Source organism: Emys orbicularis, chromosome 6 (genome assembly GCF_028017835.1).
Source record: "Emys orbicularis isolate rEmyOrb1 chromosome 6, rEmyOrb1.hap1, whole genome shotgun sequence".
Lineage (NCBI taxonomy): Eukaryota > Metazoa > Chordata > Testudines > Emydidae > Emys > Emys orbicularis.
The window spans coordinates 83,641,171-83,668,268 of NC_088688.1; the positions used below are offsets into that span (position 1 = coordinate 83,641,171).

The window sequence follows — 27,098 nt, forward strand, 5'->3', positions numbered from 1 at the left end:
GATTTGTAATATCCGTAATTGCAAAGTAGTAAGTTATGATGACAACTGGGAAGGCTGGTGAATTCTTAAAGTAGGTAGTCAAAATTGTGTTCCTAGCCAATTTACATCACAGAATAAAGATCATACTATATTTAAGTCCAAATAGGATATGCAACATCAATCCTGTCTGCACAGAGTAGCTTCTACTGGAAGCCACAAACCAAGATTTCCTCAGCTGCATCAGGTCAAAGATTACAATGTGATATGGGGCCAGATTCTTTGTATACCAGCTTCTTTGTACTTGTCAGGTGAAGTAAAGGGGCCAGATTGTGGCTGTAAATGGCCAGCAGAGAGTTCTCCAGCTCCCCATAACTTAGAGAGCATCCCAAGGGGCGGGGAGGGTTGTACAAGAGGGCAAATGGAGCTCTGCTTAACTACGTGGGTACTCAGCTTGATGCCAGTAGCATAAGTTAAATAAACCCATAAGAACATATGAATGGCCATACTGGGTCAGACCAAAGGTCCATCCAGCTCAGTATCCTGTCTACCAACTGTGGCCAATGCCAGGTGCCCCAGAGGGAGTGAACCTAACAGGTAATGATCAAGTGATCTCTGTCCTGACATCCAACTCCACCCTCTGACAAACAGAGGCTGGGAACACCATTCCTTACCCTTCCGGGCTAATAGCCATTAATGGACTTAACCTCCATGAATTTTTCTAGTTCTCTTTTAAACCCTGTTATAGTCCTAGCCTTCACAACCTCCTCAGGCAAGGAGTTCCACAAGTTGACTGTGCGCTGTGTGAAGAACTTCCTTTTATTTGTTTTAAACCTGCTGCCCATTAATTTCATTTGGTGGCCCCTAGTTCTTATATTATGGGAACAAGTAAATAACTTCCTTATTCACTTTCTCCACACCACTCATGATTTTATATACCTCTATCATATCTGTGGGGATGTATCATCCTTACGCCAACCTAATGGAAAGTTCCATGAGAAGGTAAGGGTCACGATGGGACACTTGCCAGGCAATGGCTCATGGCCTTGTAAAACAAAGGCGCCCCCTGGTGGTCTAGGGATTATATAAGATGAGGTAAACAAGGTAATAAATCATGGCCTTATGTAAGGCCCCTTGGTGGTCTAGGGATTATATAAGATGAGGTAAACAAGGTAATAAATCATGGCCTTATGTAAGGCCCCCTGGTGGTCTAGGGATTATATAAGATGAGGTAAACAAGGTAATAAATCATGGCCTTATGTAAGGAACGGTTGAACCAATCGGTGTGGGGCTATACATGTGATAAACACATGATTCTCCTTCTTGTCCAATCGGTAGATGTGTGATTATAGCCTAATTGTGTTATGTAATGTTGAGAAAAACTATAAAAGAAAGCTTGTAATAAACAGGATTCAGATTCAGCTTGCAACCACATTGGTCGTGTGCTTTATCCGCTCCGCATGGGACCTCACACATATCCCCCCTTAGTCTCCTCTTTTCCAACCCCTGCTCTAGGCCGCTGTAACTCATGCTGTATCAATGCTGGCACAGAACCAGGGATCTGTAAGTGGAGATTGGAAGTAGGGGAGAATTGAGCTCATGGTCATCCAATTTTCGACCAGAACGCCTGGTCGAAAAGGGACCGACCGGGCTGTTAAAGTCTGGTCGACGGAGCAGCGGGAGCCTGGGGCTAAGGCAGGCTCCCTGCCTTCCCTAGCTCTGGGCGGCTCCCAGAAGTGGCCACCAGGTCCCTGGAACCGCGGTAAGTGCCGTTGTGAGCCCACCCCCCCAAACCCTCTCCCTCACCCCAACCCCCTGCCCCAGCTCGGAGTCCTCTCCCGCACCCAACTCCCTCCCGGAGCCCGCACCCCCCAACACCCTGTCCTAGCCCTGAGCCCCCTCTTGCACCCCAAACCCATCATCACCGGCTCCACCCCAGAGCCCGCACCCCCAGCCGGAGCCCTCTTTCCTCCTCCCCCCCGCACACCCTAACCCCCCTGTCCCAGCCCAGAGCCCTCTCCCGCACGCTGAACTCCTCATTTCTGGCCCCAGCTGGAGCCCATACCGCCCCCCCCTCTCACACACACACACACACACACACACACACACACACACACACACACACACACACACACACACACACACACACACCTTTTAAGTACTTTTGCCAAGAAGGACAAATTAAATAAAGGGGAGTTTCTCCAGAAATTAGTGATATAAGGTAGGATAGTCAGAGAAGATAATATAGCCCCTGATTTATGCCACAAATGACAAATGGACTTCAGTTCATCTTCAATATCTTAATTATATTGAATGGTCACCATGTTCCAACTGAAGAGCTCTGGTGGGGTTCTCACCACAGCCCATCGACCCTACTCCTGAACTCTCATGAAGGTTGGTGGCTAGGAGGAGTTAGGCACCCTACACTTCCCTTTTCCAAATTTGAAGTGTTGACACTTTGCTGGGCTTCTGGTTTTTGCTGGTAGGTAGTAGAGGAGTTGGGAGTATTCAGGAGCTCTCCATTAGACCAACATAATATACAAATATAAAATCCATTCTTTTTATCTCCAGCACTAAACCTGAAATACATTAAAATTAAATCTTATGAAATCTTGTTTAGGTAATTTGGTGTAATAGTTTACCCATTTTGAGATCTGCCATCAATATATAATAGTTGCTATTCACTTTTTTCATATTCAGTTACAAGTGTAATAAGACAGGAAGTAAAATGGCTTCTCATGGCCACTGTTTACTCATCCTCGTGTGTGTGTGTGTGTGTGTGTGTTTGTCTCTCTGTGTTTTTCTTGAGCTTCTGGAAATTTCAACAGATTAACTGGCATTTATGTAGTCCACCTTAAAAGAACAGCTGCATGGGTTAGTTAGTTCACAGTAAAAAGAAGTTTGACAAAATGATTTATGAAATATTGTTTCCTGAGTTATGTCACAGAACCACTGTGGCTCCAGAGACTTATTCGAGCCAGCTATTACAAAACTCTGTGTCAGTATTCAGAAACATTAGCTTCCCTTCTTGCCTTGCTCCCTCTTTCATCATCTATATTCTGGTATCCACAACAAAGGATTTATTTTTCAGTTGTCAACCATAATCAAAAACAAACTTATTTTAAAAAGTAAAGATTGCCAAAAGAGATATCAATGCCTAGCTGTGCAAGAGTTTATCTTAATGTTGTCTACATTTTAATCTGTGAAAGCAGACAAATCAACTTTATCCAGATGGCTGATAACGCTTTTTTGTCTCAGTTTTCTGTTGACAACTAAATCTTACTCCTAAAGGTTTGGGTGCCTATAAAGAAAAATAGGAGCACACACTAATATACATGATATAAATGTGTGTATTTGGTGGATAAGCTAAATATTCTTAAATGTTTTTTTGATAAGTCATATTCTTCTTCTGATGCTGCTTCAACAAAAAAGCAGGTCTATTTTGCATTTGAAGATTAAGAAATGGTTTCGAAGTTTAAATTATCTAAATTAAAAGAGGTGGGCAGAGCATTGAGTTAATTTGGATCTTTTTGCTGTAATGGGATAAGTGTATAGCTAATACTGTTATAAAAGGAAGAGGCCTAATAGCTCATTGTGAATGTGCTAAATTCCTGCTCTGTCCTAGTTCCCTCTCTAGAAAGCCTCTCTCATGTACCTTATGTAAAGATTGGAAATGCAGTTACCACAGAGTGAGCAGAACTTCAGCTTTATGCAGGGTTCTGACATCTGCTAACATGGTGAGTCACTTGAAAAGCTCTGACCAAAGCAGGATGGTTCCCAACACAAAAGTTTTAGCTGTTTGCTCAGTCTACAGCCATCTTATTTTTCTCCAATTAATAGGTATTAAGGGAAAGAGATTGTCACTACCCAGCCTCTACTTGTTCAGGCATAGCATACCATGCACATACAACTTGCACTTACAGAAAATGCTGCTTCAGTCTTAGGGGGGGGGGAAGTACTTACATCCTTGTGATCCTATACACTTAAATAAAACCACACCATTCTCTGGTCCCAATGGTAGGTAAAAGTGGAGGAACAAATCCAGAACAGAATGTTGAAGGAGAGCCACAACTGTCTCCATTCTCAGAAATAGAAAAAAGGTCTCCTGTATATTTGAACCTACCCCTTTAAGCTGCTTTATCACTCCATGGTCTGATAAGGTAGGGCAAGAAGTATGGGGACGTGTGTGTGAAATGCATTTTGGTTTTAGGGCTGTCCTGCCAGGAGGAATAACACTACTGTCATGGCCAGCCCATGAATGAATACACATCGCGTACCATACTGATAGCAGTTAGGATTGTTGTCACAATATGGCTGTGCTTGTAATTTATTTTATTTAATTTTTACTTACATAGTAAGAATTGTTAGTATAACATTTCACAATTGCAAACTTATGAAACCCAAATAGATTGAATAATGTGGCAAATGAAATTCTGAATATTTCTGCAACTCCATAAAATACATGAATTTATATTATTCACTATTAGACTTCACTGTTTGTGTAGTGGGAGGTAGGATGAGTTTCTGGCTAACACACACGAGTGACAGGACACCTAGGCTTTATTACATAACTATCAATTTAATAGAAATTATTTACTTAGTATCAAACATGAGCAGTGGCCTTTACAGAGAAATATAAAGAACATCTATCTCTGCCCAAAAGAGTTTATTAGTAGGGCCCTGCAAAGATTGAGCATGTGAGTACTCCCAGGGAAATCAATGAAACTACTCACTTGCTTAAAGTTCACCACATGCGTAAGTCTGCAGAATTGGGATGTATGTAGATAGTATATAGGTGAAAAATAATAATGGGATGTAAGAAAAAGGCAAATATATTGGGCAGTGATATTTAATACATATCCATTGTGGAGGGTTGATTTTTGTTGTTGATTGATAGGAGAGGACTGTGTTGTAATGTCATCAGGGAACAAATAGACTCTTTCAAAGAGGGTGTGGTAGTTGGAAGTGCACAGAACATTACGTTTTTGCTTTATTTGTGTGAATGTAGTTTATGCTGGAGCCTCAGTCTGCTGCTGCGGGGCCTGAATGCTGCACTTGAAGCAGCACTATGTACTGTCTGGGGCAGGCTGAATCCTCAGTTTTCTAATCCGAGAGCAGGTAGAAGTTGTGTTAGCTAAAAAATGCCTTAGAAGCTTCAGAGTATGACTTCAGTAGTAGAGAAGGTAAGTAGTAGGTGAGAGAGAATGCTCAATCGATAAGATTGAATTGCATAGATTGTTTTGCTTTTGCTACTTTTTTCAAGTTTTAAGTACTTTTTTATTTTTAAAATGGTTACAAAATAGCTGAAGTAGTCTTTGCTTTTCTGTGTCAGCATTCCACGTGCCCACAGAGAGGTTTGAGGAAGGAATCAAGGAAAACAAGGTCAAAGAGAGTGTTCCAGACTTACAGGTTTGCATAGAAGAAGCCACAGATGAGAGTGGAAGAGGCAGGGAGGAATAGAGAAAAGGCAAGATCATTTGTGTCTTTGGGCAATTCACTAACCCTCTCTGTGCCACAGTTAACTTGCCTCTGAACACCAATTCTACATTCTTCTCATTCACGTGCTGCTTAAAAACCCACTTCTGTGAGCACACAAGAAGTGAGTTTATAATTTTTGTGTAGGAGGGAAACAAGCACATCCCAGTTTCTCATCTTCTGTGTATCTGTCTTTTAGCTTGCAAGCTGTCTGGGCCAGTCGTCCATTACTGTTATTATGAACTGAGAAATGATAATTAGGACTGTCAATTAATCGCAGTTAACTCACGCGATTAACTCAAAAAATTAATTGTGATTAAAATAATTGCGATTAATTGCTCTTTTAATCGCACTGTTAAACAATAGAATACCAATTGAAATTTATTAAATATTTTGAATGTTTTTCTACATTTTCATATATATTATCTTCTGTGTTGTCATTGAAATCAGAGTGTATATTTTTTTATTACAAATATTTTCACTGTAAAAATGATAAACAAAAGAAGTAGTATTTTTCAATTCACCTCATACAAGCACTGCAGTGCAATCTCTTTGTCGTGAAAGTGCAATTACAAATAAGAACATAAGAACGGCCATACTGGGTCAGACCAAAGGTCCATCTAGCCCAGTATCCTGTCTTCCGCCAGTGGCCAATGCCAGGTGCCCCAGAGGGAATGAAAAGAATAGGTAATCATCAAGCGATCCATCCCCTGTAGCCCATTCCCAGTTTCTGGCAGACAGAGGCTAGGGACACTGTCCCTGTCCATTCTGGCTAATAGCCATTGATGGATCTATCCTCCATGCTAGATTGTAGATTTTTTTGTTACATAACTACACTCAAAAACAAAACAATGTAAACCTTCAGAGCCTCCAAGTCCACTCAGTCCTACTTCTTGTTCAGCCAATCGCTAAGACAAACAAATTTGTTTACATTTATATACGATAATGCTGCCCTCTTCTTATTCACAATGTCACCAGAAAGTGAGAATAGGCATTTGCATGGCACTTTTGTAGCTGGCATTGCAAGGTATTTACGTGCCAGATATGCTAAACATTCATATGCTCCTTCATGCTTTGGCCACCATTCCAGAGGACATGCTTCCATGCTAATGATGCTCGTTAAAAAAATTTGTTAATTAAATTTGTGACTGAACTTTTGGGGGGAAATTGTATATCTCCAGCTCTGTGTTTTACCCGCATTCTGCCACATATTTCATGTTATTGCAATCTCAGATGATGACCCAGCACATGATGTTGTTCATTTTAAGAACACTTTCACTGTAGATTTCACAAAACGCAAAGAAGGTACCAATGTCAGATTTCTAAAGAGAGCTACAGTGCTTGACCCAAGCTTTAAGAATCTGAAGTGCCTTCCAAAATCTGACAGGAACAAGGTGTGGAGCATGCTTTCAGAAGTCTTGAAAGAGCAACACTCCAATGCAGAAACTACAGAACCTGAACCACCAAAAAAGAAAATCAACCTTCTGCTGGTGGCATCTGACTCAGATGATGAAAATGAACTTGCGTCAGTCTGCACTGCTTTGGATTGTTATCGAGCAGAACACATCATCAGCATGGAACCATGTCCCCTAGAATGGTGGTTGAAGCATGAAGGGACATTTAGTGCATCTGGAACGTAAATATCTTGTGACACTGGCTACAATAGTGCCATGAAAACACCTGTTCTCACTTTCAGGTGACATTGTAAACAAGAAGCGGGCAGCATTATCTCCTGCAAATGTAAACAAACTTGTTTGTCTGAGTGATTGGCTGAACAAGAAGTAGGACTGAGTGGACTTGCAGGCTCCAAAATTTTACATTTTTTTTATTTTTGAATGTAGGGGTTTTTGTACATAATTCTACATTTGTAAGTTCAACTTTCATGATAAAGAGATTGCACTACAGTACTTGTACTAGGTGAATTGAAAAATACTATTTATTTTGTTTTTTTTACAGTGCAAATACTTGTAATCAAAAATAAATATAAATTGAGCACTGTACACTTTGTATTCTGTGTTGTAATTGAAATCAATATATTTGAAAATGTAGAAAACATCCAAAAATATTTAAATAAATAGTATTCTATTATTGTTTAACAGTGCAATTAATCACAATTAATTTTAATTGCTTGACAGCTCTAATGGTAATTACTATTAATATAATCACCAATAAAAATGTTGATTTGTTATTCAATATTACATCAAACATTTTAATACCCTATTTTATGCCCCATTATCCATGATTTTTATATTGTAGTATTGTTTGAATGAAGATGGTGTTGACATGAAATTTAAAGCATGTAATTTATGTATTGAGAGAGAAGCTGAAATCCAAGCAAAAGTAAAATGTCTATTTTATTTTACTATTTTGTATTATATTTTAAACATAGCTTTTATATGTACAAATGTTTAAAAATTGCACATGCAATTGGCATTTGGATGTACAAAATTAGAAGCCAATTTGAAGCTCTTTGAAAATCTGGTCCATAGTCTCATGTTTTTGAAAAATCTTTTTATTATCAGAATACATGCACTGTGGGTTGCTATAATATTGTTATTTAATCTAATTAGATTTCTGGGTATTCCTACAGGCTAATACATAATGAAAAATGAAGACCTATTCATCCCTTGATCCAACCTTATGCAGCCATAAGAGCATCTAAGAGCAGATGGCCTGATGATCACACATATTTCACTATTCACAATAGAAATTTAGGAATGAGTACCAGATTAGGTCATAAGTATCCAGTGTATTATATAAAATGATATTTTAGTGCTAAAGATGCTCCAAAAAGGCAGTATTTTCTGCTTGTGTGCATGAAGTACGCTTTTTCCAATTAAATTTACTCTTTTGGTCTTTTATTATTTTTTTTAAAGTTAAAACATTAATTTAGGTTATTAAGCAGTTGGTTAGTGTTCCTTAGTCCTAGTTTATATGTCCTTATCAATATTGACTTCAAGTTCTAAAGAATTACAGCATGCTGATAACCAAAAATTGTCCATCTGAGTGGCCTTTAAGTGCAGCTGATGCTAGTCTGAAAGTTTTAGTCCTTGTTACACTAATAATGAGAGCTGCTAGCAAAGGTCCATTGCAACCTCAAAAACTGCTTGTAAACTGTCATGTACTATATGCTCCATGCAATACAATAGTCTTTATTCATAGAATCACAAAATAGTTTACACCAAAAATTAAACATCAGCTAAAAAGAAGGAGGGCTTCAAGTGAGATTTAGAGGGAAAAGTGGCTTGATATACCTTAAAATGTTGGTATGTCTGAAATGTTGATGTATACTGAAACAGTGAAGTATAGTGTTTGTAAACGTACAGAATTATGTGCATCTTTTGTATAAAAAAGGCCAAATCCTTGATCCAGGGTAAGGCCTTTTGTGCTGCTCCAGCAGCAGATAAGGGACTTAAAATTGCCCCTATTTACATAGGACCTGGGAGGAGGCATGGCAGGAACACACTGAACTCCGGTTGTCCGTGTTGACTGCTGGGAGCTATTCTGTCACAAATTTGAAGCAGACTTGCGGCTGTAGTAACTTGCAGGTGGTCTTAATTAGCTCCTGGCTATCCCAGGATCAGAGAAAATAAAAGGTCTCTTACATCTCTGCCCACCCTTTCTATCTCAATAGTATCAAGTGGAACGCTGATGTACCTAAGGATCCAGCTTATAGGCTATCAATATATTGGCCAAAATTCATACCCAGTCTATCTTCATTGAAGTCAGCTGGGAATGAAGTGACCCACAAAATACATACACCTCTACCTCGATATAACGCTGTCCTCGGGAGCCAAAAAAATCTTACCGCGTTATAGGTGAAACCGCATTATATCGCACTTGCTTTGATCTGCTGGAATGCGCAGCCCCGTCCTCCCTCCCCCGGAGCACTGCTTTTACCGCTTTATATCAGAATTTGTGTTATATCGGGTCGCATTATATCGGGGTAGAGGTGTATCTTTATTATTAATACTACGTGGCTCTGGGAAGAAGGATAAAGGAGTTTGAGGCACAAGTGGCGGTCTCATCCATCCTCCCTGTGGAAGGAAAAGGCCCGGTTAGAGACCGTCGAATTGTGGAAGTCAATGAATGGCTACGCAGGTGGTGTCGGAGAGAAGGCTTTGGATTCTTTGACCATGGGATGGTTTTGCAAGAAGGAGGAGTGCTAGGCAGAGACGGGCTCCACCTAACGAAGAGAGGGAAGAGCATCTTCGCAAGCAGGCTGGCTAACCTGGTGAATAGGGCTTTAAACTCCTTCCCCCTTTCACCGGGGGAAGGAGACCAAAGCCCTGAGGTAAGTGGGGAAATGGGATACCGGGAGGAAGCACGAGCAGGAGAACCCAAGAGGGGAGGACTCCTGTCTCATACTGAGAAAGCGGGACGATCAGCGAGTTATCTTAAGTGCCTATACATAAATGCAAGAAGCCTGGGAAACAAGCAAGGAGAACTGGAAGTCCTGGCACCGTCAAGGAACTATGATGTGATTGGAATAACAGAGACTTGGTGGGATAACTCACATGACTGGAGTACTGTCATGGATGGATATAAACTGTTCAGGAAGGACAGGCAGGGCAGAAAAGCGGGGGGGAGTTGCATTGTATGTAAGAGAACAGTATGACTGCTCAGAGCTCCGTTATGAAACTGCAGAAAAACCTGAGAGTCTCTGGATTAAGTTTAGAAGTGTGAGCAACAAGGGTGATGTCGTGGTAGGAGGCTGCTATAGACCACCAGACCAGGGGGATGAGGTGGACGAGGCTTTCTTCCAGCAACTAACAGAAGTTACTAGATCACAGGCCCTGGTTCTCATGGGAGACTTCAATCACCCTGATATCTGCTGGGAGAGCAATACAGCGGTGCACAGACAATCCAGGAAGTTTTTGGAAAGTGTAGGGGACAATTTCCTGGTGCAGCTACTGGAGGAACCAACTAGGGGCAGACCTCTTCTTGACCTGCTGCTCACAAACCAGGAAGAATTAGTAGGGGAAACAAAAGTGGATGGGAACCTGGGAGGCAGTGACCATGAGATGGTCGAGTTCAGGATCCTGACACAAGGAAGAAAGGAGAGCAGCAGAATACAGACCCTGGACTTCAGAAAAGCAGACTTTGACTCCCTCAGGGAACTGATGGGCAGGATCCCCTGGGATAATAACATGAGCGGGAAAGGAGTCCAGGAGAGCTGGCTGTATTTTAAAGAATCCTTATTGAGGTTGCAGGAACAAACCATCCCAATGTGTAGAAAGAATAGTAAATATGGCAGGCAACCAGCTTGGCTTAACAGTGAAATCCTGGCTGATCTTAAACACAAAAAAGAAGCTTACAAGAAGTGGAAGATTGGACAAATGACCAGGGAGGAATATAAAAATATTGCTCAGGCATGCAGGAGTGAAATCATGAAGGCCAAATCACACTTGGAGTTGCAGCTAGCAAGAGATGTTAAGAGTAACAAGAAGGGTTTCTTCAGGTATGTTAGCAACAAGAAGAAAGTCAAGGAAAGTGTGGGCCCCTTACTGAATGAGGGACACAACCTAGTGACAGAGGCTGTGGAAAAAGCTAACGTACTCAATGCTTTTTTTGCCTCTGTCTTCATGAACAAGTTCAGCTCCCAGACTGCTGCACTGGGCAGCACAGCATGGGGAGGAGGTGACTAGCCCTCTGACTTGATGGCTGACTTGAGAAAGAAGTGGTTCGGGATTATTTAGAAAAGCTGGATGAGCACAAGTCCATGGGGCCGGATCCGAGGATGCTGAAGGAGTTGGTGGATGTGATTGCAGAGCCATTGGCCATTATCTTTGAAAACTCATGGCCGATCGGGGGAGGTCCCCGATGACTGGAAAAAGGCTAATGTAGTGCCCATCTTTAAAAAAGGGAAGGAGGAGGATCCGGGGAACTACAGACCAGTCAGCCTCACCTCAGTCCCTGGAAAAATCATGGAGCAGGACCTCAAGGAATCAATTCTGAAGCACTTAGAGGAGAGGAAAGTGATCAGGAACAGTCAGCATGGATTCACCAAGGGCAAGTCATGCCTGACTAACCTAATTGCCTTCTATGTTGAGATAACTGGCTCTGTGGATGAGGGGAAAGCAGTGGATTTGACTTTAGCAAAGCTTTTGATATGGTCTCCCACAGTATTCTTGCCAGCAAGTTAAAGAAGTATGGGCTGGATGAATGGACTATAAGGTGGATAGAAAGCTGGCTAGATCATCGTGCTCAACATGTAGTTATCAATGGCTCCATGTCTAGTTGGCAGCCGGTTTCAAGCGGAGTGCCCCAAGAGTTGGTCCTGGGCCGGTTTTGTTCAATATCTTCATCAATGATCTGGAGGATGGCGTGGACTGCACCCTCAGCAAGTTTGCAGATGACACTAAACTGGGAGGAGTGGTAGATACACTGGAGGGTAGGGATAGGCTACAGAAGGGGGACCTAGACAAATTAGAGGATTGGGCCAAAAGAAATCTGATGAGGTTCAACAAGGACAAATGCAGAGTCCTGCACTTAGGATGGAAGAATCCCATGCACTGCTACAGACTAGGGACCGAATGGCTAGGCAGCAGTTCTGCAGAAAAGGACCTAAGACTTACAGTCTACTTGAAGCTGGATATGAGTCGACAGTGTGCCCTTGTTGCCAAGAAGGCCAACGCCATTTGGGGCTGTATAAGTAGGGGCATTGCCAGCAGATTGAGGGACGTGATCATTCCCCTCTATTCAACGTTGGTGAGGCCTCATCTGGAGTACTGTGTCCAGTTTTGGGCCCCACACTACAAGAAGGATGTGGAAAAATTGGAAAGAGTCCAGCGGAGGGCAACAAAAATGATTAGGTGGCTGGAGCACATGACTTATGAGGAGAGGCTGAGGGAACTGGGATTGTTTAGTCTGCAGAAGAGAAGAATGAGGGAGGATTTGATAGCTGCTTTCAACTACCTGAAAGGGGGTTCCAAAGAGGATGGATCTAGACTGTTCTCAGTAGTAGCAGATGACAGAACAAGGAGTAATGGTCTCAAGTTGTAGTGGGGGAGGTTTAGGTTGGATATTAGGAAAACTTTTTCACTAAGAGGGTGGTGAAGCACTGGAATGGGTTACCTAGGGTTACCTAGGGAGGTGGTGGAATCGCCTTCCTTAGAGGTTTTTTAAAGTCCGGCTTGACAAAGCCCTGGCTGGGATGATTTAGTTGGGAATTGGTCCTGCTTTGAGCAGGGGGTTGGACTAGATGACCTCCTGAGGTCCCTTCCAACCCTGATAGTCTATGATATTGCAGTAACACCCTTTGTATCTAAGGTGCTTTCCAAACAAAGAGAAAGGCATGATCCCTACCCTGATGAGTTTACATCTAAAAAGACAGACAACTTAAGGGTGATATGACAGATTGGGGGGATGTCTGTGTCCAATTGTAAATTGCATTTTGTTTTGTGAATGCCATTTTGTGATTTTAACCTTCATTACAAACTTCACTTTGCATTGTAACCTTCATGTTGGATTAAATACCCATGTGGTGTAGAAAACCAGTCTAATCTTGTCCAGGTCAGTCTGTTCTGGACATTGTGTTCGTGCTACAGTGTGGAACACTTTAGTGAGGGCTGACAATGAGAGAGACGACAGCTCTGATTCTCTCTCTACTATCATCCCCCATCTTTTTGTTTTGTGTTTGTACAGTGCCTAGCATAATGGAGTCCTGGTCCATGACTAGGAAGCACTAAAGTAATCTTAATTAATAACAGTAACCCACAAGAACACTCTACATAGAAGGCTAGCTGAGAAAATGTGCTGCAGGTCCTCAGCCCTGAGCACGACAAAGAAGGGGAAATACACGTTTTTAAAAGGTGACTGCTTCTCTCAACTGGCGCTGACCAACACCACATGTGAGCAGACCAGTCCAAGAAGGTTCCTGGCATATGTTTGCTGACTAAAGCCAGAATTCGTGAGAGGGGTGTGATCAGACTCAAGGGGGCTGCATTCATAACTGTTATTTTCCAATATCTGTAACTCTCTAGTGTGCTTTCAACAGTAAAGTAATTGTGATTAAGAAATTCCTTTCCTAAATCTGTATTCCATGAGGGCCTGCCATGTTGTCCCTGAAGGATTTAACTAGAAACCAGAGCTCCCACAATCAGGTGAACAGAGGGGGAACGTGTCTAAAGCAACAGGGAGCTCAGGAGGGCTGACTTGTTCCAGAGTCTAAGGCGGCCAGACTGCAGTGTCCCACTGTCAAGTAAGATGTCAGACACAGGGTCTGTACTCTGGAGAGTGCTTCACAGACCTAGAGCTGGAACATTGATGAGTCACTACCCATACCCAGGGGGCTTAGAAGCTTAGGAAGTCAACTCACAACAGATTGGTGTTCATCTAGAGAGGGGGATGCGGTGCTAGAGCCAGGTTATAATGGGTAAAAAGGTTCTAATGTACAAGCAAATTGATCAGTGTTGTGATAGGCATGTGCTGTGTGGGTGCCTGTTTGGTTTATATAAACTATGCCCAACGGCATCTACTGTCTAACAGATCTTTTTAAATATTTAAATATTTATTTAATATTAATTTGCCCCCAATTACCATGCTAGCTATTTGTGCTAAACTGACATAAATTCACCACTTTTTGATGCCTGGCGTGTGTACTTCCAAATAACCCCTCTCTTGTATCGTGGATCTAGAGTTTAAAGAAAAAATAAAATATATGTTAATGGAATGTTAATGTTCTAAGTATCTAAAGGTGCCCACCCTCCTGTTCTGGAGAAGAAGTGACAAGGGCATCTGCATGGCAACCCTACCCCTAGTCTCACCAAGCAGATCCTGACACTTCTCCCTTTCGGAGGGTTCAGGAAGGGAAATGTTCGTTATCTACATACCTCTTGGATTCTATTTTATGTGGTAGTCACTGACTTTAACTCTCCATTATTATGTCACAGTAGCAGGTAGGCTGACTAACAGAGGTCACTTTCCCCTTTGCACCCCAACAGCTGGACGGCAACTGCGTAGAAACAATTGCTTGTTTCAGCTCTTTCTTTTTGATTTCCTGTAAGTGGACAACTTTATTTTTTGTAGGTGTTATAAATTGGATAGAAGGTGACATAGACTAAGGAAGACAGTGGAAGAGCAGTATTATTGAAGAAAATCATGTCAATGTTCTGAAGCAATAAACAGTAGGGACAGAGTCTCAGTTTGTGTAAATTGGCTTAGCTCCATTGAAGTCAATGGAACTATACTGCTTTGTGCCTGCTGAGGATACAATTAAAAAAATGTTTATATAATTTCAAGTGAGACCTTTTACATATTTTAATTGGGAAACAGTGAAATCAGTGAAATCCATTTCTTAAAACATGTGTTACCAATGTGAATAAAGTAAAATAACAGACTATTTCAGCAGAATGAGTGCAGGACAAAGGATACCATTGTAAATGCACCAAATGTACTAAAACCTTATTATAGTATTATACCTCAACAGAATGTGTAAGTAAATTAAAAAAAAATTGCCATGAAGTGGCTTCATTTGTAGTAATCAAAACAGGCAGTATTCATGCTTTATTTAGTAGATATTGGTGGCACCTTTATATTAAGTTTGACTAACTTTTACCATTCAACCCCATCCCCCTTTTCATTTTCTTATAACTTTACCAGACTATAACCATTTGCGCTGAAATTTACCATGCTTGTTGTCTGCCTTGGGTTGATCTTATAAAAAAATTTCCATAGAACTGGTGCTGTGGTTTCTAAGAATGAGAAATGTGAACTATTATAGGCAGTTTTGCTAATGTTAATTAATTTTTCTGTATTTTTGAAGAGCTCTTGCACCTCAGGAGCTTGGTTCAGGAACTTAAAATTCAGCCGGGATCAGAGAGGTGCCTTCTCTGTTCCCATGAAAATCCATCAAGATTTGGCTAAATTATAAACCGCAAACATCACCATTATGGCATGCACAGTAGAACTTTTTACAGTCTTGCTCCTAAATTCTTGGAACATTGTTTGTTCAGAGTACACTCTTTAACTCACTGACTGTCCTGCTTCAGAGTGATGCAGGACGGTCAGTGAGTTAAAGAGTGTACTCTGAATGGAACCTCCTATCAGAGGTTCATAGAATGGAACCTCCTATCAGGACACAGACAAAATGGCTCCTCGGCTGCTGCTTCTTTTTCTTCCAGTCTTTAATTACATGATCATATACTATTTCCCACAGGTGCTCTGATTCATTTCGTGCATTAGATGGGTGAATGATTCATATTTGTGTAGTGAGTAAAGGTGTTGTCTGTTAGACCTACATAGGAAAGGAGAAGGAACTATGCAAAAATGAGGAGGTTAGTTAAACAGAAATTAAAAGGTACAGTGACTAGAGTGAAATCCCTGCAAGCTGCATGGACACTTTTCAAAGACATCATAATAGAGGCCCAACTTAAATGTATACCCCAAATTACAAAACACAGTAAAAGAACTAAAAAAGAGCCACCGTGGCTTAACAACCATGTAAAGGAAGCAGCGAGAGATAAAAAGTGGAAGTCAATTCCTATTGAGGTAAATAGAAAGGAGCATAAACACTGCCAAATTAAGTGTAAAAATGTAATAAGAAAAGCCAAAAAGGAGTTTGAAGAACAGATAGCCAAATACTCAAACGGTAATAACAAAATGTTTTTTAAGTACATCAGAAGCAGGAAGCCTGCTAAACAACCAGTGGGGCCCCCGGACAATCGAGATACAAAAGGAGCACTTAAAGACGATAAAGTCATTGCGGAGAAACTAAATGAATTCTTTGCTTCAGTCTTCGTGAAATTAATGGTCAGCAGGTTTAAAACAAATAAAAGGAAGTTCTTCACACAGTGCACAGTCAACTTGTGGAACTCCTTGCCTGAGGAGGTTGTGAAGGCTAGGACTATAACAGGGTTTAAAAGAGAACTAAATAAATTCATGGAGGGTAAGTCCATTAATGGCTATTAGCCAGGATGGGTAAGGAATAGTGTCCCTAGCCTCTGTTTGTCAGAGGGTGGAGATGGATGTCAGGACAGAGATTGCTTGATCATTACCTGTTAAGTTCACTCCCTCTGGGGCACCTGGCATTGGCCACTGTCAGTAGACAGGATACTGGGGTGGATGGACCTTTGGTCTGACCCAGTGTGGCCATTCTTATGTTCTTAAGATGGTTTGTGGTTAAGACAATTGACTGACTTGGGAAAACTCGGTTCAATCCCTGGCTGTGCCATAAAATGTATATGTGATGCTTGGCATGTCCTTTACATTAAATTTTTTGAAGGTGGCCATGAATTGTGGGTTTCTGTTACTTTGGTGCACAGTTTGAGACAGGGCCTGATTTTCAGAAGTGTTGCGCGTTCACAACTACAGCTAAAGTCAATAGATACTCAGTTCCACTCGGGGCTTAAATTCCTCTGGAGCTATCCGGAGCAGAACTCCAGTAAATATTTTCAAAGCCTGGAGCCCGCCCTCCCCCCCCCCCCCCATCCAGCCCAATAGCTGAAGCCTGGAGCACTCTTCATGGAGACAAAGAACAGAAGGTCATTTGGGAGTTTTTAGATACAGGAATAAGTGAAATAGAGCAAACAAAATAAAGTTAGGATTTCAAAACAAAAGATTAGTTAAAAATATCAGACGTGATTTCTCAAAATCCAGTTTTCTGATTTACCACAAAGTTTGTAGAATAGTACATACCAATTTTGAAGGTATTCAGCTAATTTTTGATTAAGTTAGAGAGACTGGAGGGGTGGTGGTGGTCAGAAATGCCCTTGTAACACAAATCTTGTTTCAGCCTGAACTATTGTGAGTGATGCAGCTAGTCTCTCCATAATAATTATTGGTCTTTAGCAGCATGAGTTGAGTAACACGGGTAGTTGGACACAGGCTTTGACTGACCTGCCTGATGGTTCCTTCTTTGGGATACTGGTCTGGTCTGTTTCCTCCTCATTCATTTGTGCTGATTGTCTTAGCTACAGAACTTCTCCTTCTCCACAGATTTGCTGCTGCTCAAGGTGCTTGGCTGCTGAAGCACACAGCTTTAGTCCTAGCTACGGCCTGCTGCTTTACTGTTCCCCGGGACTTCTGCTATCAATAGTCACAAGAGTCAGCAAATCCTCCTTCTGTAGCCCCACATGAGTCAGAGAATTTCAGGGGTGGGTGTTTACAGATTAATTTTGGAGGATTGGGAGCAGATGGACTTCTCGGTGGGGAGGATTGAGAGCAGATGGATTTGATGAAACTTGGGGTGGAAGAAAATGATTAACTTTTCTGTATTTTTGTGGGGTTCAGCAAAATGATAAATTTATTTGTATGGCGGGTGTGAGGGAAAGTGATAGATTGCTGTGAGGAGGAGGTCAGGCTGAGGGAGGGAAAAATTTCTGACTAGTTCACAGACAGCTAAGACTTCCGATTATCTGATTTTAAAACAATGCCACAGTTTTGGGTTGTGGGTTCATCCTCTCAGGTAAATCAAAATGAAATACCTTTCCAACTGTGATAATCTAACTGCATTTTTCTGCATTTTGCTTGTTCTATTTTAAATTATTGTGCAAGACTTTCGCATTTCTATTCTCTCTTGTTTTTATCACTGTCACTCACCAGTCTGAGACTGAGATAATAGAAGGTATGAAATCAGTTATTTAAAATTCAGGTAAAAATTCTAATACTTAAATAATTTTAGGACTAAAGTCCCTGTGATTGGAAATCTAGATATACAAAATAACAGTTGACTGGTCCTCCATTAGGCCTGCTTACTGTTGCTGCCAAGAGCTGATTCTGTTAACAAATATGTGGGCATAGCTCTAATAAGGCTAGAAAGCGCTTTCTCTTGGGCCATTCACTTATATCTGCACCCAGTTGGGGATTGTGCTTTAGTGTGTGTGTGTGTGTGTGTGTGTGTGATGGTGGTGGTGGTGGTGGGGGGGGGGCTTCTTTTAAGTTCACTTTCTATCACTGCAGTACTTCAGAACAATATAAACAATATTTCCACCAAGAGCTATATGTATTGTAAGGCAGGTAGCTTGTGAAATATGCATGGGCACTCTCATTTATTGTATTTAAATATGTTTAAGTATAATTTTGTTCCTCACTCAATTTCTTTGTAAAGTGGTCTTGCATTGTCAATTTCTACATTGTCATGATGAGCTAATTATTATTGTATCACTAGGTCACTACCTGGAGTCAAAGTATTTAAAACTATATGAATGGTAACTACTGTAGCTGATGAATCAAATGTTTAATAATGTCAGGCAAACAGATCTGATTGTTCCCCAGCTATAACTTTGAAGACTCATTTACCCCACAGAAATTTTTACCCCTTCAAATCTGCTATCTCTAAGTACAAGCTTTCAGATTCATTTTCTGTTTTCATGCATTTCACGTGGGCAGATGTCTGCATATAGGGAATCCATTCTTAGTCTTACACCCCCTTAAAAATTGATTGCTTTTATCAGAAACGTCTCATCTTTTTTTTACAAATTACTCAAAACATTTAATCTGTCTGATATGAAGCCTATGAATATTTAACTTCCAGTGAATTCTAAAAAGTGTATTTACATCTTTACATCTGAGTTTCTCATGTTAACAAATCACATAAGCTTTTGTCATTTTGTAAGCTTTCTCATATTCTTAGGCCAGATATTATCCTCTACTGATTCAATCTGCTAGCTTTTTAAAAAAAACACACACACACACACCACCTCAAAAAAAAAAAAAAAAAAAAAACCACCAAGAGGGAAGATTTGAAGTGTTCTATGATGTTTAAATCAACCAAGTCTATGTAGTTGTTAAATATATGTGATTAAAACTGTGTGTGAAAGTCAAGGTATGATTTGCAAATTAAACTGGCTGGTCTTTTAGCAAGAGTAGAATTTGCAGTGAAAGACTGCTACAAAATGTTACAGGATATGTCTACACAGCAATTAAAAACTTGTGGCTGGCCTATGCCAGCTGATTCGTACTCATGAGGCTCAGGCTGAGGGCCTTTTTTATCGCAGTGTAGGCATTCGGACTCAGGCTGGAGCCCAGTCTTTGGGACCCTGTGGGGAGAGGGCAAAGGGTCTCAGAGCTTGGGTTCTAGCCCAAGCCCAAACGTGTATGCTGCAATTAAACAGCCCCACGAGCCCAAGTCAGCTGGCACATGCCAACCACGGGTGTCTAATTGCAGTGTAGACATACCCATAGAGCAGTGGTGGGCAACCTGCGGCCTGCAGGCCACATGTGGCCCATCAGGGTAATCTGCTGGCGGGCCACAAGATAGTGTTTACATTGACCATCCGCAGGCACGACCGCCTGCAGCTCCAGGGGCCGCAGTTCGCCGTTCCCAGCCAATTGGAGCTGCGGGAATATATATTGGGCTGCCTGTCCAGAACTGTTGTAAAGAGTATTGTAAAAAGTATACTGCAGCTTAGGTGTCCGGATTCCAACAGTGGGACAGCAGTGCACATGCCCAGAGGGAGAAACATAGGTGCCTAGGGAACTGTTACAACAGAAATTTAGGCACCAAGTGAGTTTAGGTGCCTACAGCAGGGGCGGGCAAACTTTTTGGACTGAGGGCCGCATCGGGTTTCAGAAATGGTATGGAGGGCCAGTTAGGGGAGGCTGTGCCTCCCCAAACTGGCAGATGTGGCCCGGCCCCCGCCCCCATCTGATCCTCCGTGCTTCTCGCCCCTGACGGCCCCCCGGGACTCCTACCCTATCCAACCCCCCTGCTCCCTGACAGCCCACCCGGACCCCTGCCCCATCCATCCCCCCTGCTCTCTGTCCCCTGACCACCCCTGGAATGAACCTCTGCCCATAACTGCCCCCCCGCCGCCCCATCCAACCCCCCCCTTTCCTAATTACCCCCCGGACACCTGCCCCATCCAACCACCCCTTCTCCCTGACTGCCCCCCGGGACCTCTGCCTCATCCAACCACCCCTTCTCCCTGTCCCCGACCGCCCCCGGAACTCCCACCCCTGACTGCCCCCCACTGCCCCATCCAACCCCCCCTCCTTCCTAACTCTTCCCCCCCCCAGGACCCCTGCCCCATCCAACCACCCCTTCTCCCTGACCGCCCCGGAACCCCTGCCCCTGACTGCCTCCCGCCGCCCCATCCAACCCCTCCTCTCCTTCCTGACTGCTCCCCCCGGACCCTGCCCTATCCAACCACCCCTTCTCCTTGACAGCCCCCAGAATCCCCGCCCCTGACTGCCTCCCGCCGCCCCATCCAACCACCCCTTCTCCCTGACCACCCCTGGAACTCCTGCCCCCATTCAACCCCCCTGTTCCCCGCCCTCTGACCGCCCCGACCCCTATCCACACCCCCGGCCCCTGACCACTCCCCGAACTCCTCTGCCCTCTAGCCAACCCCCCTCCCTCGCTCCCTGCCCCCTTACCATGCTGCCTGGAGCACCAGTGGCTGGTGGCGCGGCTGCACCGCCCGGCTGGAGCCAGCCACGCACCGCGCAATGCAGAGCACCGGGTCAGGCCGGGCTCTGCAGCTGCGCTGCCCCAGGAGCTCACAGCCCCGCCACCCAGAGCATTGTGCCAGTGGCGCAGTGACTGAGGCTGCAGGGGAGGGGCTGGGGGCTAGACTCCCAGGACAGGAGGTCAGGGGCTGGGGAGAACGGTCCAGTGGGCCGGATGTGGCCCGCGGGCCGTAGTTTGCCCACCTATGGCCTACAGGTTTCAGCGACCTTTGAGCAGGAGGAGTTTTGAATCCAGTGAGGCCTGTTTCTGGGATCTAGGCTATATAACTTGAGTTGGATCTTTAGTTTTTCTTTTGTGGGGAGCTCTGATCCTGCAAAGACTTAAACAGAAACTTAAGTAATGTGCATAAATCTTTGCAGGATCAAGGCGTAAACTGGTAGTTGTGTAATTGGAAATTTAAACCTAAATATTCTGTTGATACATTTTAGATTTTTAATGTTTAAATTTGGAGAGCTATCTTGAATTGTGAATAGATGGCAGATACATTTAAATCAAAATAAAAAAAAATCTGTGTGTGTATATATAACAAAACAAGCAACATGGTTAAAAATGGCATTATATTTCTATCTAATCTATCATTACTTTTATCTATGTAGCTTATTTATGAGTTCAAATATTTGTGTGTTGAGGGAAGATCGAAAATAATTTACCGTAGATGTATAAATTTATTAGAGCATAAGCTTTCGTGGGCTACAACCCACTTCTTCGGCCCACGAAAGCTTATGCTCTAATAAATTTGTTAGTCTCTAAGGTGCCACAAGTACTCCTGTTATTTTTGCGGATACAGACTAACACGGCTGCTACTCTGAAACCCGTAGATGTATGTATTTCACACTGTTATAATAGTCTTAATGAGTAGGAGAAAGTCTGTTACTCCCCTTTCCTTTTGTATGGGAACCATGAAGTAGAGATTCCAGACATTTCTTGGCTGACTCGAATAACTGGAAAGTCTGTGGCTGATGAACTTTGGCTCACCATTAGTTATTAATAAAATATTATAAATATGTAGTGGGTTTTTTACAAGAAAAATTTAAATGCATCACAATTAAGCCAACCTAATGTAAGTAAAAAAAGTTGGTGTAAATAAGATAACATTATTTTTATTTGGCTTAATGAATGACAGTATGATTGAATTAAATATTGGATTTTTTGTCACCACAGGATTTTTCTCAGTATGTTGTGATGGAGCCTTGAACTTTGAGAAACTACTGGTTTTAGATCTCTTTTGCCAGAATGATGAATCTATTTCCAGTAAGCTAGTTACTTCATCATTCTGGATATGCTTTTGGGAACTGTTCTTGTAATTCCCTTAATCCAAACCAGTTATGTACTATATTTTTTAATTGATAAATTACTGATACTTAATATATCTCTCTAGAAAATCAAGATTTTGTTGAATAATGACATTGTTTAATCATTTTCATACCAGTAGTTAGATGTCTTTTCCAGTGTTGGTTTTCACATCAAATGGAGTGTCATCCAAACCTGATGTTTACAATTGCATTAAATGGCAGTACCTCTGATAAGAATGCATTTATAGTGCAGCTACAGATCAGTTATTTTGTATCAGCACAGTCAGTAAATTCCAGAATACTAGTCCATGAAATAATGTGACACTAAATTTGAAAAAATGCAACAATACCTCTTCCATCAAGTAGTGTTCTACTTTTAGATGAAATGACTAGTTTAAGTAGTGGCTTTGAAAATTGGGTGTTACTTCCTTTAGTTCTGATTGCAGTTGGCAGGAACTATATGTTTTGTATGTATTATCAAAAAAGAACATCTTTCTACAGTATACTCTTGCTGTTTCCCCTGCAGATTTATGTAACTTATGTACATCTTTGATCGAATGTGACACTTTTTTGAATATATGCTGTGCTTACTGCTGAATATGTGAATGATGCACTGAACTGTTGGCTAATGTTCTGTGAATGTTAACCAGAGAACATGCTCGTTTGCTTAACGGCCTTGCAGTGTGGACTGTTTTATTGCTCTTTAATCCTTATTGTGCAAGATACTGGCAAGAGAACATTTTTCATCCATAAGCATTGTTTCATGCTTAAACATATCCATTGTTTGGTCAACGTTATGAAATATTGTTGCTCAATTAAATTTTGTTTTCAACATTTCCTGGTAGAGGCAGTAACAGAGAAGATAAAACTCTAAAGGAAGAAAAGATAGATAAGTAGGGAAATATATTAAGCACGAGTGAACAAGGAAGGAACAGAAGAGGTGCAGTCAGTAGATATAAGAATCCTGACCTTCAGATTTGGACAAAGAGTTTGTCTTTTATCAAAAGCTGAATCTGATGTAGTTCAAGATTGTATTTCTGGTACAGGCTGTGGTAAAAAGGTTGACTTCTGAGGAACCTATTCTTCTCTAACAGACATCAGCTCTGTACTGATGCACACTTAGATTGTGCACAAGGATAGACATCAATTAAAGTGTGACAGTTTCTTTGGGTGAAAAATGAAAAGACATATACAGTTGGAATGCAAAAATGTTAGTTAACTTACAAGATGGTGGTAGAACAGCAGTATATTAAGCAATCCTTTTGAAAGAGCATCTTCCCATTTTTTGGCACAGAGATGAGGTTTGGAGAGACATGCTAACTCATCTTGAGCCTGATCCTGTGTGTATTCAATGTCTAACTCCCACTGAAGAGGTAGCCAAGTCTGATGAGATGGCTTACTCTGTGGGGTTTGTATTATTTTGGAACATACATACATAAGAAAGTAAGAACGGCCATACTGGGACAGATCAACGATCCATCTAGCCCAGTATCCTGTCCAATGCCAGGTGCTTCAGAGGGAATGAACAGAACAGGTATTCATCAAGTGATCCACCCCCTGTTGCCCATTCCCAGCTTCTGGCAAACAGAGACTAGGGACATTTCAGAGCCGGGTTTTGCATCCCTGCCCATCCTGGCTAATAGCCATTGTTGGACCTATCCTCCATGAACTTATGTAGGTCTTTTTTGAACTCTGTTATAGTCTTGCCCTTCACAATATGCTCTGGCAAAGAGTTCCACAGATTGACTGTGCATTGGGTGCAGAAGTACTTCCTTATGTTTGTTTTAAACCTGCTGTTTATTTATTTCATTGAGTGACCCATGATTCTTGTGTAATCTGAAGGCATGAATAACACTTCCTTATTTACTTTCTCCACACCAGTTATAATTTTATAAACCTTTATCATATCCTCCCTCAGTCATCTCTTTTTTCCAAGCTGAAAACTCCCAGTCTTATTAATCTCTCCTCATATGGAAGCTGTTCCATAACCCTAATAATTTTTGTTGCCCTTTTCTGCACCTTTTCCAATTCCAATATATCTTGTTTGAGATGGGGCAACCACATCAGCATGCAATATCAAGATGTGGGTGTACCATGGATTTATATAGAGGCAATATGATATTTTCTGTTTTATGATCTACCCCTTTCCTAATGATTCCCAACATTCTGTTCGCTTTTTTGACTGCCGCTGCACATTGAGTGGATATATTCAGAGAACTATCCACAATGAATCCAAGATCTATTTCTTGAGTGGTAACAGCTAATTTAGACCCCATCATTTTATATGTATGGTAGGGATTATGTTTTCCAATGTGCATTACTTTCAATTTATCAACATTGAATTTCATCTGCCATTTTGTTGCTCAGTCACCCAGTTTTGTGAGATCCCTTTGTAACTCTTCAGGGTCTGCTTTGGACTTAACTATCTTGAGTACTGTTGTATTATCTGCAAAAAGAACAGGAGTACTTGTGGCACCTTAGAGACTAACATTTATTTGAGCATAAGCTTTCGTGGGCTACCGCCCACTTCATCAGATGCATAGAATGGAACATATAGTAAGAAGATATGTATACATACAGAGAACATGCAAAGGTGGAAGTTGCCATACCAACTCTTAAGCGGCTAATTAATTAAGATGAGCTATTATCAGCAGGAGAAAAAAAATTTTGTAGTGATAATCAAGATGGCCCATTCCAGACAGTTGACAAGAAGGTGTGAGGATACTTAACATGGGGAAATAGATTCAATTTGTGTAATGACCTAGCCACTCCCAGTCTCTATCTTTTAAACAGTTACTGATCCAGGAGAGGACTTTCTCTCTTATCCCATGACAGCTTACTTTGCTTAAGAGCCTTTGGTGATGGACTTTGTCAAAGGCTTTCTGAAAATCTAAATACACTATATGCACTGGATCACCCTTGTCCACATGCTTGTTGACCCCCTCAAAGAATTCTAGTAATCTCCTCAAAGAGTTGTGGAAGTACCTTTTGTTAATAAACCTTACCTCAAGAGAGGAGGATTTATTTTGATTCTTTACTCCTGCTGATATAAAATAATTTTAGCAAAAAAAAATTCTACGACTGGTTCAGCTGCATCTTTGGTAACACTAGTAGGAGATCTCATGTACTCCAGCAGCTGCTAGCATTTTTACCACTGTGTCAGTTAAACCTGCTCTGTGCACAGATACTATATTCTTTTTGTATAAAAACTCCCCCTGACTTAAGTTGGAAGTACAAACATAGAATGGCTGCTCTGATCAGATTTAACTGACGTGGTGGTAAAAGCTCAGAAAGCTGCTGGAGCTTTATCTAGACTAGGGTTACCACTGGGATCATTTGATTGAAATTCTCTTGTGTTAGCAAGTCAATTTTTTTCGAAAAGGGGATGTCAACCACTTTCACTGCTATTGTAGACATTTTAAAAATGATGTTTATTGCAGCTATAGCCACGCTTTGCTAAAGCCCATATCTCAATTTTTGTAACAAACAAGCCACTATTTTTTAATCTGCCAACCACATCTTAGTATTGGGTAATACACTGAAAACCAGGTATGTTTTTATGAAAATGAACACAGTAGTGCTAAAGCTGGTTGCACTTAATAAAAATAAATGAAAGTTGAATCATAAAAGCTTTTGATTTATTTCCAATTAGCTTATTTTGTTCCAGAGACATATTTAAATACTTTCGAAAACAGCAGTAAAGGAAACAGATTGGCTTTAATTAAATACTGATTTAGTCTGCCATTTTTAAAATTGAAAGGACATCCATTTTATATTGGTTGAACACCTGTTAATTCAGTTAGTGCAGACTTGCCTCCCTGGATTTCCCCCATAAGTACCCCATCACACATACTTTTTCTCTCTTGCCCTGTGCTCTCATGTGTTTGTGGAAATAATCCTGGATGGGAAGAAATCTCTATTTAAAATTTGCCTAAATGGCTCAGATACTTGATTCAGACCTGCCATGTCAAAGCAGGAGTCCCAATCCCAGATAGTTTTAGAGCCCATTCTACTAGAGCAAAGGTAACTTCTACAGTTAGCCTTAAAAGACACATCTATTTCTAAGATGTTGTAAGGCTTCCATGTGGAGTTCTGTTCAGAGCCTTACTCAGTGTTATGCTCTCATTCATATTGCATGCTTGTTTGGGGAAATTTGTTATTCTCTGAACAATTAAGCACTCTTCAGCCACCCTCTGGAAATTGTTTCTGCTTGTTAATCACCCAAAAGCGGGAATTCACAGAAGTAATTCTTGAAGTAGAAAGGAAAGCTAACTACCACTAACTAAAGCTCTCTGAGAATGTTATTTCTACAGATCCATGCTTGTCACACTATGTCCTTGTTTCTTTGTAGTCCTGTGTTAGATTTCAAACAGCAGGATGGAAGTGGAAAAGTGTGGGCCATCGATAAGGTTGCCACCTCCAAGACGCAGACAAAACGGCCACTGGCTACAGCCCTACCAATGGCCACCCCATCACCAACAACAAAAAGGGTCCTAGCACTGACTATAGCTAATTATTACTAAAATGTTTTAGAGACTCATTTAAAAACCAAACCAAACCAGTAACACAATATGTGTTATGTTATTTTATCACTTTTCTTACCTTATCCTAACATGGTACTGTGGTCCAGGCTACCAGGGTTGTCAATTGTAGAGCACGCTAATGTAAGCCAAGTGAGAAAAATAAAAAAGGTATATTAATCTTTTCACCAGCAAGGCAGTACAAAACCCGACCAGGTGGCAACACTAGACGTAGTCTTTTTATAGATGTTGCCTACTGTGCTTGAGTCTGTGGGTAGAATCGATGTCTGGCCACAGTGGATGCAGTTTGGAGTCTTGTGGCATGTTACCTAGAGTATAGATCTGCAAAAGTGGTCGTATTGTGGTTATGGATGCCATATAAATACACAGATTAAATAGGAAAAATGCTTGGAGAAAACCAGT

General features: G+C 41.5%; 1 protein-coding gene across 2 annotated transcripts in view; it reads left to right on the plus strand.

Moving 5' to 3' along the window:
• Positions 1–27,098, plus strand: part of AUH (AU RNA binding methylglutaconyl-CoA hydratase) — a 190,210-nt gene that overhangs the window by 153,074 nt on the left and 10,038 nt on the right. The gene's annotated exons all lie outside the window — the stretch shown is intronic.